The sequence below is a fragment of the Ptiloglossa arizonensis genome, chromosome 1 (assembly GCF_051014685.1).
Source record: "Ptiloglossa arizonensis isolate GNS036 chromosome 1, iyPtiAriz1_principal, whole genome shotgun sequence".
Taxonomy (NCBI): Eukaryota; Metazoa; Arthropoda; class Insecta; order Hymenoptera; family Colletidae; genus Ptiloglossa; species Ptiloglossa arizonensis.
This window is the reverse complement of record NC_135048.1, coordinates 33,256,606-33,268,753: the sequence shown is the minus strand read 5'-3', so window position 1 is coordinate 33,268,753 and position 12,148 is coordinate 33,256,606.

Below are 12,148 nucleotides of genomic sequence, written 5' to 3'. Positions count from 1 at the left end.
TTAATTCGAGAATAATCCGGAAATTAATTTCTCAGGATCGAGTCTCGAGGGATCGATACTCGAGACTTACATCTTTCTCGTCGACGGTTGGGAATTAAATGTAAAAGGGTCACGTTTTGTTAATGTTAAATGGTAAACGATTACTTTATTATTGTGAAATGTGAAATGATAAACGATTATTTTATTATTGGGAAATGTAAAATGGTGAAGGATTATTTTATTATTGTGAAATTTAAAATAGTAAACGATTATTTTATTATTGGGAAATTTAAAATGGTAAAGGATTATTTTATTATTGTGAAATTTAAAACGGTAAACGATTATTTTATTATTGTGAAATGTAAAATGGTAAACGATTATTTTACTATTGTAAAATATAAAATGGTAAACGATTATTTTAGTATTGTAAAATGTAAGATGGTAAATGATTATTTTATTATTGTGAAATTTAAAACGGTAAACGATTATTTTATTATTGAGAAATGTACAATGGTAAACGATTATTTTATTATTGTAAAATGTAAAATGGTAAACGATTATTTTACTATTGTAAAATGTAAAATGGTAAACGATTATTTTACTATTGTAAAATATAAAATGGTAAACGATTATTTTACTATTGTAACATATAAAGTGGTAAATGATTATTTTACTATTGTAAAATGCAAAACGGTAAATGATTATTTTATTATTATGAAATGTAAAATGATAAACGGTTATTTTATTATTGTAAAATGTAAAATGGTAAACGATTATTTTACTATTATCAAATGTAAAATGGTAAACGATTATTTTATTATTGTGAAATGTAAGATGGTAAACGATTATTTTACTATTGTAAAATGTAAAATGGTAAACGATTATTTTACTATTGTAAAATATAAAATGGTAAACGATTATTTTACTATTGTAAAATATAAAGTGGTAAATGATTATTTTACTATTGTAAAATGCAAAACGGTAAATGATTATTTTATTATTATGAAATGTTAAATGATAAACGATTATTTTACTATTGTAAAATGTAAAATGGTAAACCATTACTTTACGATTACTAACGATTACTATTTCATTATTGTAAAATGTAAAATGAAACGATTACTATTTGAGAATGGAATCGAAATCGATAAAAGTATATCGTAGAAATGCAAAGGTAAAACAGTGTCGAAAACGAGAAACAAATATATCGCGATTCCACAATTGTACGCGTTCGAAGATCGATGCTCGCCCGGATCGATAATGTAGCTAGTTTCCGCGGGATAATATTACGAGCGTAATTAATTCACACGCCGCTCGGGTGATTTCGATGCGTGGTAATGGTACCATCGCTCGGTTAACAGTGTTACGCATGCATAGCCGCGCAATATTTCCGAAGTGATTCCAACTTCGTTACGTTGCTTTGTAAATTCGAACGTGGATCTCCTTTGGAGATCGGCACGTTTTCGCGCAATGAAAATATTTACTCTCCGTAGAAGGATTATTTAAAAAATTTGAAACATCGCGATAGAATAGAGAAACGTATCAAAAATCGAGATTGGAAATTGGAAATTTAATTTTGAAATGAATTCTCTCGGTCATCGATAACTCGAAATGTTCTTTCTCTATAGTTTATTTTTTTAATTCTCTTCTTTTCGGTACTTACAGTTGTAATTCGTAGCTTTCCCTCTTTCTTTTGTCACATTCCCCGTGTCGATAAGACACAGTATTATTTTCAATGCACCCCGCGTGGAAAAAGTCCACCCGTTGGTGATTCATTGTTTCTAAGTGGTTGTTTGAACTGCTAACAGAAAGAAATTAATCGCGGATTCTGCATTACCATCACGGAATGGCCACACAAATCACGGGGATCTTACAGTCCCCTTGGATAGTGGTCAAAAAGTCGTTCAGGATATCGGATGCTCATTGAGAACGGATCGAAACGGATCGATAAATCATACACTCCGTATAAATGACCCTCACGTAGGTCCCTCGAATAATAAATTTTTACGTGGATCCTTTCTTGCATTACCATCGACTGGTCGATGAATTTTCCGTCGTTTGTTCGTTGCAACAACGTTTACTCTTTATTGGGAAAATACAAGACCTCGTGAGCTGTATTTTAATTCACGATCGATTCGAGAGTGTTTATTCCTACGTTTCTACAAATTACGATGGATTCTGGTACTCTAAAAAATACCTGACAATCGTATCTTCGATTTAAATATTTCAAAAAAAAAAACCTTGGAATTCTTTTATTCATGAAACGCACAGGTTCGTTATTATCTAGACTATAGACTATAACGAGTTCGAGCTTCGAATGAAAATTCATAAATACCTTATTAATTGCGCATGCACTCGCGCATTGCGTCTGAATAGTAATCACCGTTTCGGATTAGTAACTTTATATCCGTTATTTAGAAAGTTGCGTACCGTGTAATTAATCAGCGTCTAATTGAATGAATATAATCGAGGTATCTTTTGCAATTTTCCAAACTGGGATTTCTTACCCTCTTAATTGTTCGAAATATCGTTAAAAGTAGTAAGTTCGTTGATGTTACCCTCGGTTTTCGAACAAATTAATCCCACGAATTAATCCACGAAAGGGAGAACAAACGATTTAATAACGTACAATATTTATTCAGACTTTCGAAGGAGTGTGCTCTCTTTTTCGATAAGATTCTCAACTCCAAAAAATTCTTACTTAAAAAGAAAAGAAAGAAACACAAATACACAATTTTCTAAACTAAAGTTTCTTCCCCTCTTAAATGTTCGAAACCTCGTTAAAAGCGCGAATAATATTTATACAGACTTTCGAAGGAGTGTGCTCTGTTCTTCGATAAGATTCTCAGCTTCAAAAAATCTCTACGTACAAAAATAGGAAACAAAGAAACACAAGTACACAATTTTCCAAACTAAAATTTCTTCCTCTTTTAATTATTCGAAACATCGTTAGTAGCACTAAGCTCGTTGATGTTACCCTCGGTTTTCGAACAAATTAATCTCCCACGAAAGATAGAACAAACGATTTAATAACGTACGATATTCGTACAGACTTTCGAAGGAGAGTGCTCCGTTCTTCGATAAGATTCTCAACTCCAAGAAACCCATATTTGAAAAGAAAACAAACACAAGTACACAACAATAGAGTAGAATCTCGCGAAGAGAGTCGTACCTGCGTTTCGCTGACGTACACCCTTACGATTTGTCACGATGGTGCATGTAAAATCGTAGAATAGGTCCCGGTACGGCACACACACACACACACACACACACACACACACACGCGTGCAGAGTGTGCGCGCGAGCCGTAAATAAAATTTTTATCGTCGATACTCTTTCCTGTTAAACGCGCATCGAGATAAAGTCCCTGATAGATATCCCGCGTCATAATGAATTCTTTTTGCGGTGGCTGCACCCTTTCGAACGACTTCTCGGTACGTCCCCGCCCCCTTCGCGTCCTCGCCCGTTCGCCTCATTATTATTATTATCATTAACTATAAAAGAAGAAAGGGAACCGGAGGGCTCGGGGGGAGGCCGGTAGTAGAAGGAAGCTTCTTCGTAGCCTCTCTCGCTCCGCTTGCATTTGCAACGCGAGAATTATCGATCGCCGGCAAGCATTGCATCATAAATTACTGTTTTTATCCGCGGGCCCCGATTTCGTGGGCCCCCGTACCGGCCCGTTTCTTTTCTCCTTTTTCGCGTGGCAGAGATTTATCTGAAATATTAAAACTCGCTTCCTGCCGTCGCGGGCCACGCGGTTACGGAGAACATCTCGGTCATTGTTTGGATTCTTCGCCGCGTACGTTTTTCCATACACGGTTCGAGTTTCAGTTTCAACGTGGACAGGGTTTCGTCGAACGATCGAACAGTTACCAGTTGACGAGAAAAATTTGATTCTGGAGACTTCTGGGTTTTGAATTCTGTTTCGGGTGGTGGCAGTTTTGGTGTAGAAGATACGGGGTGGGTGCAACGATGCGGGGTATGAAATATTGTTTAGATAGTTTGGGTTGGTGTTTTACGTGAAATGGAGGAATTTTTTACGTAGAATGTGTCGGTGATAAGAAACGATACATTGGTACGAAATATTATTTAGAAATTTTTGATTAGAATTCTACGTTCGATGGAGAAACTTTTAATGTAGAAGATACAGGGGAATATGTAACGAAATTTTATTTAGAAACTTTGAGTTAGAATTCTACGTTCGATGGAGAAATTTTGTACGATTCAGGGTAGGAAATTTTATTTAGAAACTTTGAATTAGAATTCTACGTTCGATAAGGAAATTTTATACGATACAGGGGACGAAATTTGATTTAGAAACTTTGGGTTAGAATTCTACGTTCGATGGAGAAAGTTTGTATATTACAGGGGACGAAATTTTATTTAAAAACTTTGGGTTAGAATTCTACGTTCGATGGGGAAATTTTGTACATTACAGGGGACGAAATTTGATTTAGAAACTTTGAGTTAGAATTCTACGTTCGATGGAGAAATTTTGTACGATACCAGGGTAGGAAATTCAGTTCAGAAAGTTTGGATTAAAATTCTACGTTTAATGGAGGAATTTTTAACGTAGAAAATATGACTAATAAGAAACGATACAGGATATGAAATTTTATTTAGAAACTTCAGGTTAGAATTCTACGTTCGATGGAGGAATTTTTAACGTAGAACATGTGAGTAATAAGAAACGATACAGGGCACGAAATTTTATTTAGAAACTTTGGGTTAGAATTCTACGTTCAATGGAGAAATCTTGTACGATACAGGGGACAAAATTTTATTTAGAAACTTTGAATTAAAATTCTACGTTCGATGGAGAAATTTTGTACGATACCAGGGTAGGAAATTTAATTCAGAAATTTTGGGTTAGAATTCTACGTTCGATAGGGAAACTTTTAATTTAGCAGATATAGGGAAATATGCAACAATACAAAGTACAAAATTTTACTTAGAAACTTTGGGTTAGAATTCTAAATTAGATAGAGAAATTTTGTAACGTAGAAGATACGCGTAAACGAAACGACACAATATAAGAAATTAAATTTAGAAACTTTCTTATAGAATTCTACGTTCTATACTGAAATTTTTAATATAGAAGAGAAAGTATACAATACAAATACACAAGGCACAAAAACCGAGCGTCTCGATGCTCTTTAATTCATCCCTCGATTTTCTTCAATTCCAATCATTCGTCTCGTAGATCAAAAATATCTAACACCAGCGCACAACGTACAAAACAAGTAGCCATCGCATTATTTCGTGCAAATATTGATTCAATTCAATCCCGAATCCTCAAAGATTCAAACACCTATTACTCTAATCGACTCGGCCACACCAGCTTCCGTATTACTTTCGATAATGGCTCAACTTTATGATAGAACGTTCGACCAGTTTTTACCCCCGAAGCTATCTCTCTAAGCTTCCTTATTCCCTTGAACGCGAATAAACGAATAAATATACAACTTTATCGTTCAACCTTTTCGTTCGTTCGTATGGAAGCTCACGCGGGGTCGTTGCGCGAATAAAATTAATTTCTCGTCCCGCGCAGGGTTTATTCAATGGACATTTTCCACGTCACACCACGACACGGTGATAAAGTTTCGTAATGACTGGTAATTGTTCTCAGCGTGCCCGATTTCGCGTTTCATCGTCAATTATCATCGCGTATCGTTACACCGGAGTTTCTCGGTACGCGCGGGAATCGCTCGATCGACGTTGACGCGCGTCGCTGTAAATAACAGTTTTTACACGGTTTTTATCCGACTCGGTTTCCCCGGACGGTCGGAGATTTATTTGAAAAATTTTTTTAAAAAACCCCAAACTCCTCGTTTTCTCTCCGGGGCTCGTTGGCCCCTCTCGGGATGCACCCGGCTGCATGAGATCGTCGTACTTTTGCCGAAGGTACCCCTTGCAGCCGACTACGTGGCGGAATGCGTTGGCGAACGCGCTGTGGGTGATTTTTGCAGGGCCGTACTGGACCCTTTCTGTATCGCCATGTGAAATATTCCTTGCAGTTGGCGCCTCGATACGTTTCGACGCGAGAAGTCCACCGGATTCTATCGAAATATTTACTATTTCAAGGTTAGAGAAATTTTAAGCTTCCCTCTGTTGCGTGTCTGGTCGTTGTTTCGATTTTAAATTGGTTAATATACGTTTTATCACGATCCGAATGCAATTGTGGAGAATCTATCGAGTTTGAGAATCTATTCAAAATTTTAATAATAATATTCTTACGCGACGTTTACCTGCAAGTGTATCTTTAATATCTTTATGTGTAATTGTAAAGTTGTGTAATAGTAAAAATTACCAAAAATGTTTGGTAATAGTAAAGTTCACGTGTAATAATAAAAATTACCAAAAATGTTTGGTAATAGTAAAGTTGACGTGTAATAATAAAAATTACCAAAAATGTTTGGTAACAGTAAAGTTGACAAAAATGGTAATATTTGTGCTACGGTACTCAGTATTTTTTTTTTACAAAGACTGTCGTGCAATAAATACCTTTGGTAATAGTAAACTTAAGAAAAATGGTAATATTTGAACTACAATAATTGATATTCTTTTTACAAAGACTATTGTGCAATAAATACCTTTGGTAAGAGTAAAGTTAAGAAAAATTGTAATATTTATGTTACGATACTTGGTATTTTTTTTTGCAAAGACTATCGTGCAACAAATATATTCCACAAAGACTATCGTTACTTACTCCCCTAATTTGATTAGGTTGTTCGATAGAAGTCCTCGAGTAAAACGACCAACGAAGTTTAGAGAACTACAAAAGACTAACACTATACCAAACGAATTAAATTTTCCGTTTCAAGTATTCCGAATCAGTTTCCCAGAAAACGTTACTCATCGACAGAGATGTGTTTACTTACTTTTGTTCCATATACTTTCGAAGTGCGTCGTATTTAAAATTCTTAACAACACCATCGAGGATCCTGAAACAGTTCCGCAAGAGGCTTCGTTATAGTTGAGTAGACATAATTCTGCACTACAAGAATCTCCACTTAGCTCAGTCCTTCAAAGAACGGATTCTGACTGGTTTCTCAAATGACCGATTTACGTCGCGAGGGACCATTAAAATGTAACGATTCATTCTATGGTGGTCGAAGTTCCGGATGGGCCTTACACTCGGTATTTGGTAAAAGAAGAACGTGGATCTTCGATGAACCGCGGAGATAAATTATTTGCAACCAGAAGACTTCAGATCGTACATCAAAAGTTCCTTCAAATTCTTCGCGTACCATTACCTAAATTTACTTTACAATTTATTCATTTATTTATCTCGTCTGTCGCTCCAGATCCTTCCCACGGTACTTCACAAATGAACTCGTGACTCCGAACCTTCCCGACGAGTATATTTCAAATTATTTCCTCACCACTGCTTGAAAATCAAAATTTTCCAAACGTATTTTGGAATTTCTTTTACTCCAAAACCTTTACCAATACTCCATAAATTTACTCACCCGATGAAACATTTTTCTCTTCAGAATTTATGTCATCGATTGTTCTCGTACTCGAAAAATAAGTGTACTTAAGTCCCTGTATTTGCAAATTTCGATCTATTTTCAACACGTATCCAATTTGGAGTAATCTCTTTCCAAAAGTTCGAAAGCAAAAGGTTTGTCCCCGTTTGAATATATCCAATTTGGAGTAATTGTTTTTCCAAAAGTTCGAAAGCAAACGGTTCGTCCTCGTTTGAATGTGTCCAGTTTGGAGTAATCTCTTTCCAAAAGTTCGAAAGCAAAAGGTTTGTCCCCGTTTGAACGTATCCAGTTTGGAGTAATCTTTCTCCAAAAGCTCGAAAGCAAACGGTTCGTCCCCGTTTGAACGTATCCAATTTAGAGTAATGTTTTTCCAAAAGCTCGAAAGTAAACAGTTTGTCCCCGTTTAAACGTATCCAATTTAGGATAATGTTTTTTCCAAAGTTCGAAAGCAAAAGGTTTGTCCTCGTTTGAACGTATTCAATTTAGAGTAATGTTTTTCCAAAAGCTCGAAAACAAACAGTTTGTCCTCGTTTGAACGTATCTAATTTGGAGTAATGTTTTTCCAAAACCTCGAAAGCTTTGTCCAGGTTTGAACGTATCTAATTTGGAGTAATCTTTCTCCAAAAGCTCGAAAGCAAACGGTTTTTCGCGGTTTGAACATATCCAGTTTGGAGTAATCTTTTTCCAAAAGCTCGAAAGCAAACAGTTTGTTCCCGTTTGAACGTATCTAATTTGGAGTAATCTTTCTCCAAAAGGTCGAAAGCAAAAGGTTTGTCTCCGTTTGAACGTATCTAATTTGGAGTAATGTTTTTCCAAAAGCTCGAAAACAAACAGTTTGTCCTCGTTTGAACGTATTCAATTTGGAGTAATTGTTTTTCCAAAAGCTTGAAAGCAAAAGCTCGAAAGCAAAAGGTTTGTCCCCGTTTGAACGTATCCACTTTGAAGTATTCTTTTTCGAAAAGCTCGAAAGCGAACGGTTCGTCCCCGTTGTAAAGTATCGACACGCAGGAAAAATCGAGTGTCGGACGTAGATACGGTCCTGTCGTTCCCAAAAGGTGCTCGAGGGCCCCCGTTACGTTGCGCTGTTCGACAAGAAAATTTGCCTCCGAGCTTGAACCGCGCATATCGCGCGCACACGTGTCCACGTATAAAACTCACACGGACGCCGATGAATACGTACGCGGGCACCACGGCCACGGCTGATTTATCGGTCGACATTTTTTCGGGGGATTTTTATTACGTTTTGATCCTTCCGTGCATACATTTTGGCGTCTGCTACCGCGCGCCCGTACGACTCTCGGTAAAAAAATCTCCCTTCGACTTCTTTGCTTTTCCGAAATGCATCGGTGCAACGAGAACTCGTTCGAGACGCGTTCATGTGTCGCTTGATCGAAACCGGACGATTTTTCAAAGTACCGAAACGCGCGTACAATTACACAGGGATAAGAACACGCGCGAAGAAGAAGAAGAAGGTTGAATATTTATTGCTAAAAGTCGTTTAAATTGCACGCTCGAGTGGGTGGGGGCGGTCGTAAGCGGGTGAACATCCGGATGCCACCGTAGGTCTACGAGAGGGTTATTTATTTCGATATTCGCCGCTCGATGCGCATATTTTGAACCGATCGTGAAACGTGACACAGTGAGAATGCAACGTGTACATTTGTATTCAAGCGAGAACAGAAATCGTTCAACGTTCGCCAATCGATCGAGACGACTGGTTTCGTACTACTTTAGACAAAGAAATTCACAACGTTTCGTTTTAAATTCCATTGGATAATTTTTCAAAATATTTTACGATTGTTTCTCTACACTAAGCGTACAATAAATTTCGTAAGCTCCTCGTTTTCCTCGATCATCGATTTCCCTTGGAGACGTACGAGGTAACACACCTCGGTTTACCAGAATCTATCGGTGGTTCTAGCGTTAATATCGTTAATGTCGCATCTCGTTCGTTCACGAGCGTATCTCGGGTCGAGTTCCTTCGGGATCGTACGCGTCACGTTCAACTCTGGACGCGATGATGACGGTATGTGGAACTGTACTAATTAAATTATACACACAGTCGCTATACATATATACAAATTACAAGTGTAACGATAATCGTTGCAATTTAACTGCCGGTATTTGGAGAAATCGAGACTCGAAGCACTCTGTACGCGAAATTAACGTGGAAAGTCACAGAGTTCGTGCGCGGTGGAATTTTCGTCGGGAAGCCCCTTCGTCAATGAATTTCCCTCGAGATGGCGTCGATTATCCTCTGGAACGTGGCGCTGTCCAATCCGCAGAACGGTCTGTCGCGTGCGGACACGAGCAACGATCTTCTTCTTCGACGACGGAATATATCGTCGAACTCGTCGTCAGTGGTCGGGGGATTCACTTTAGCGTAGTAAAGTGCAGCGAAACCGCTGTAGATGAGAAGAGCTGCGGTGGCCAGCTGCGAAAAATTGTATTTTTTTGTTTGGTTAGAAAATTAGGAATAAAGATGATTGGATCTTCTTTCGTATTTTTTGTTTTTTGTTAGAAAATTAGAAATAAAGATGATTGGATCTTCTTTCCTATTTTTTTGTTTTGTTAGAAAATTAGAAATAAAGATGATTGGATCTTCTTTCGTATTTTTTTTTTTGTTTGAAAATTAGAAATAAAGGTGATTGGATCTTCTTTCGTATTTTTTTTTTGTTAGAAAATTAGAAATATAGATGATTGGATCTTCTTTCATATTTCTTTTTTTTTTGTTAGAAAATTAGGAATAGAGACGATTGGATCTTCTTTCGTTTTTTTTTTTTTTTTTGTTAGAAAATTAGGAATAAAGATGATTGGATCTTTTTTCGTATTCTTTTTTTTGTTAGAAAATTAGAAATATAGATGATTGGATCTTCTTTCGTATTCTTTTTCTTTCTCGTGTGGGAATTATTGTGCAGGTATTGTTACGTGACATTGGGAAAAAGGTTTGCAGAGGTAGAGAAGGTTTGAGCATCGAAAAGTGTTAGTAACACATTTTGGTAGATTAGAAAAATTTTTTTAAATGATGCGGGCCCGGAACACAGGGTAACAAGGGTTATATCTGAATAGTGGTGCGGTTCGCTGATATTAGAAGTGGGAAAAATTTATAAAGTAAGTATTTTTAGGGTAGAAGAAGTCTAATAGTTGAGTGGTGCAACTGTTGGTTACCAGAATGTTAGATGAAAAGTACAGAGACTTGAAACGTGGAGATTTGACCATTAATTATTGTATCGACTAAGAACACATAAAGTATTTTTATAGTAGAAAAATGCTAATAGTTGATTAGTATATTCGTTAGTTATCAAAATGCTGTATGAAAATCATAGAGATGTGAAACGTGAAAACTTGACCATCAACCATCGTATCAATCAAAAACCCATAAAATAAGTATTTTTATAGTAGAAAACTATAAAGTTCTAATAGTTTATTGGTGCACATGTTGGTTACCAAAATGTTACGTAAAAAGTACAGAGACTTAAAACTTGGAGACTCAATCATCAACCAGTATCTCTGTTCGATTCACATAAGATTTGAACTTCAGTTGTCAATATATTCGTATTAAAAATATTCTCATCATAATTTCATAACGTGAAGTGGAACGATACCTGAAAGTATCTCTCATCAAGTTTGCAACTAGTAACTATTTATTTTCGCAAAGCACATCACCTTAAATATTTGATACATAAATAAAAGCTATTGTTGTTTGTATTATCGGAACGATTAATTTTCTTACGAGAATTACGTAGCTTATTTCCAATTGCTAAATAGTTTATAAAATTTTGCAACATCCCACTTTTGTCCATCAATTATAATTAACGAACCGTGCGCGATAGCAATGAATCGAAGTAATCTAGTCAAAGAAACAGTCTTCTTGAATATATTTCAAACCTTTGTTTTCAATTCGTAGTTGATAATTTTCGTTCGAACATTTCAATTTTACAACTTTCATGTTCCTATTACAGACCCTGTACTTCTTATTCTTCGTAACAGTTTTCATATTTTTCCTATTTGAACTCTCACAGTTCCTTCTTCAACCCTGAATTAGAATCTACGTGTTTAAATTATTTTGCGTTGACTATCGTCGTTAGCACATTGTTAAAAAAAGAAAATTGACCTTCGAACCTCTCCAGGCCTCTATTCCCAAAGAAATAGTTCCTAAATTAAACCACCTTCAAATCCTAAAACATTTACAGGCAGATTCAAACTACTTCAAACAGTTAAGACACTTGGTATATCCACTTGCACCGAAATCCTTTTCAAATTGATCGAAAAAAATGTTAAAAAATATTACAATAATATTAAACTCACCTGAAAGACGGCCCAGAACTTGTAACTTCCCTCGTTGATCAGAAAGTCGTAGTAACCGCCCCAATAGTCGACTTTCGGCTCCACCATGGCCTTCATTTCTTTCTTCTCCTCTTTCATCATACCGTGATCCTCGTGATGATCGTCGTGATGATCGTCCACGTAATCGTGTTCTTCCTGGTGACCACGCCGGTACATTCTCGGGTTTCTGAACAGTTGGAAAGAAGAAACGCTTATGAAACTTGTTCAAGCATCGTTCGATACTTCACCGACTCGACTGACGAACAATGCGCGGGAAAACGGATTTGAAAATGGCTAACCTGTATGGTTGCACGGCGGTAACGAGCTGAGTATTTCTTTCGGATAGGTCC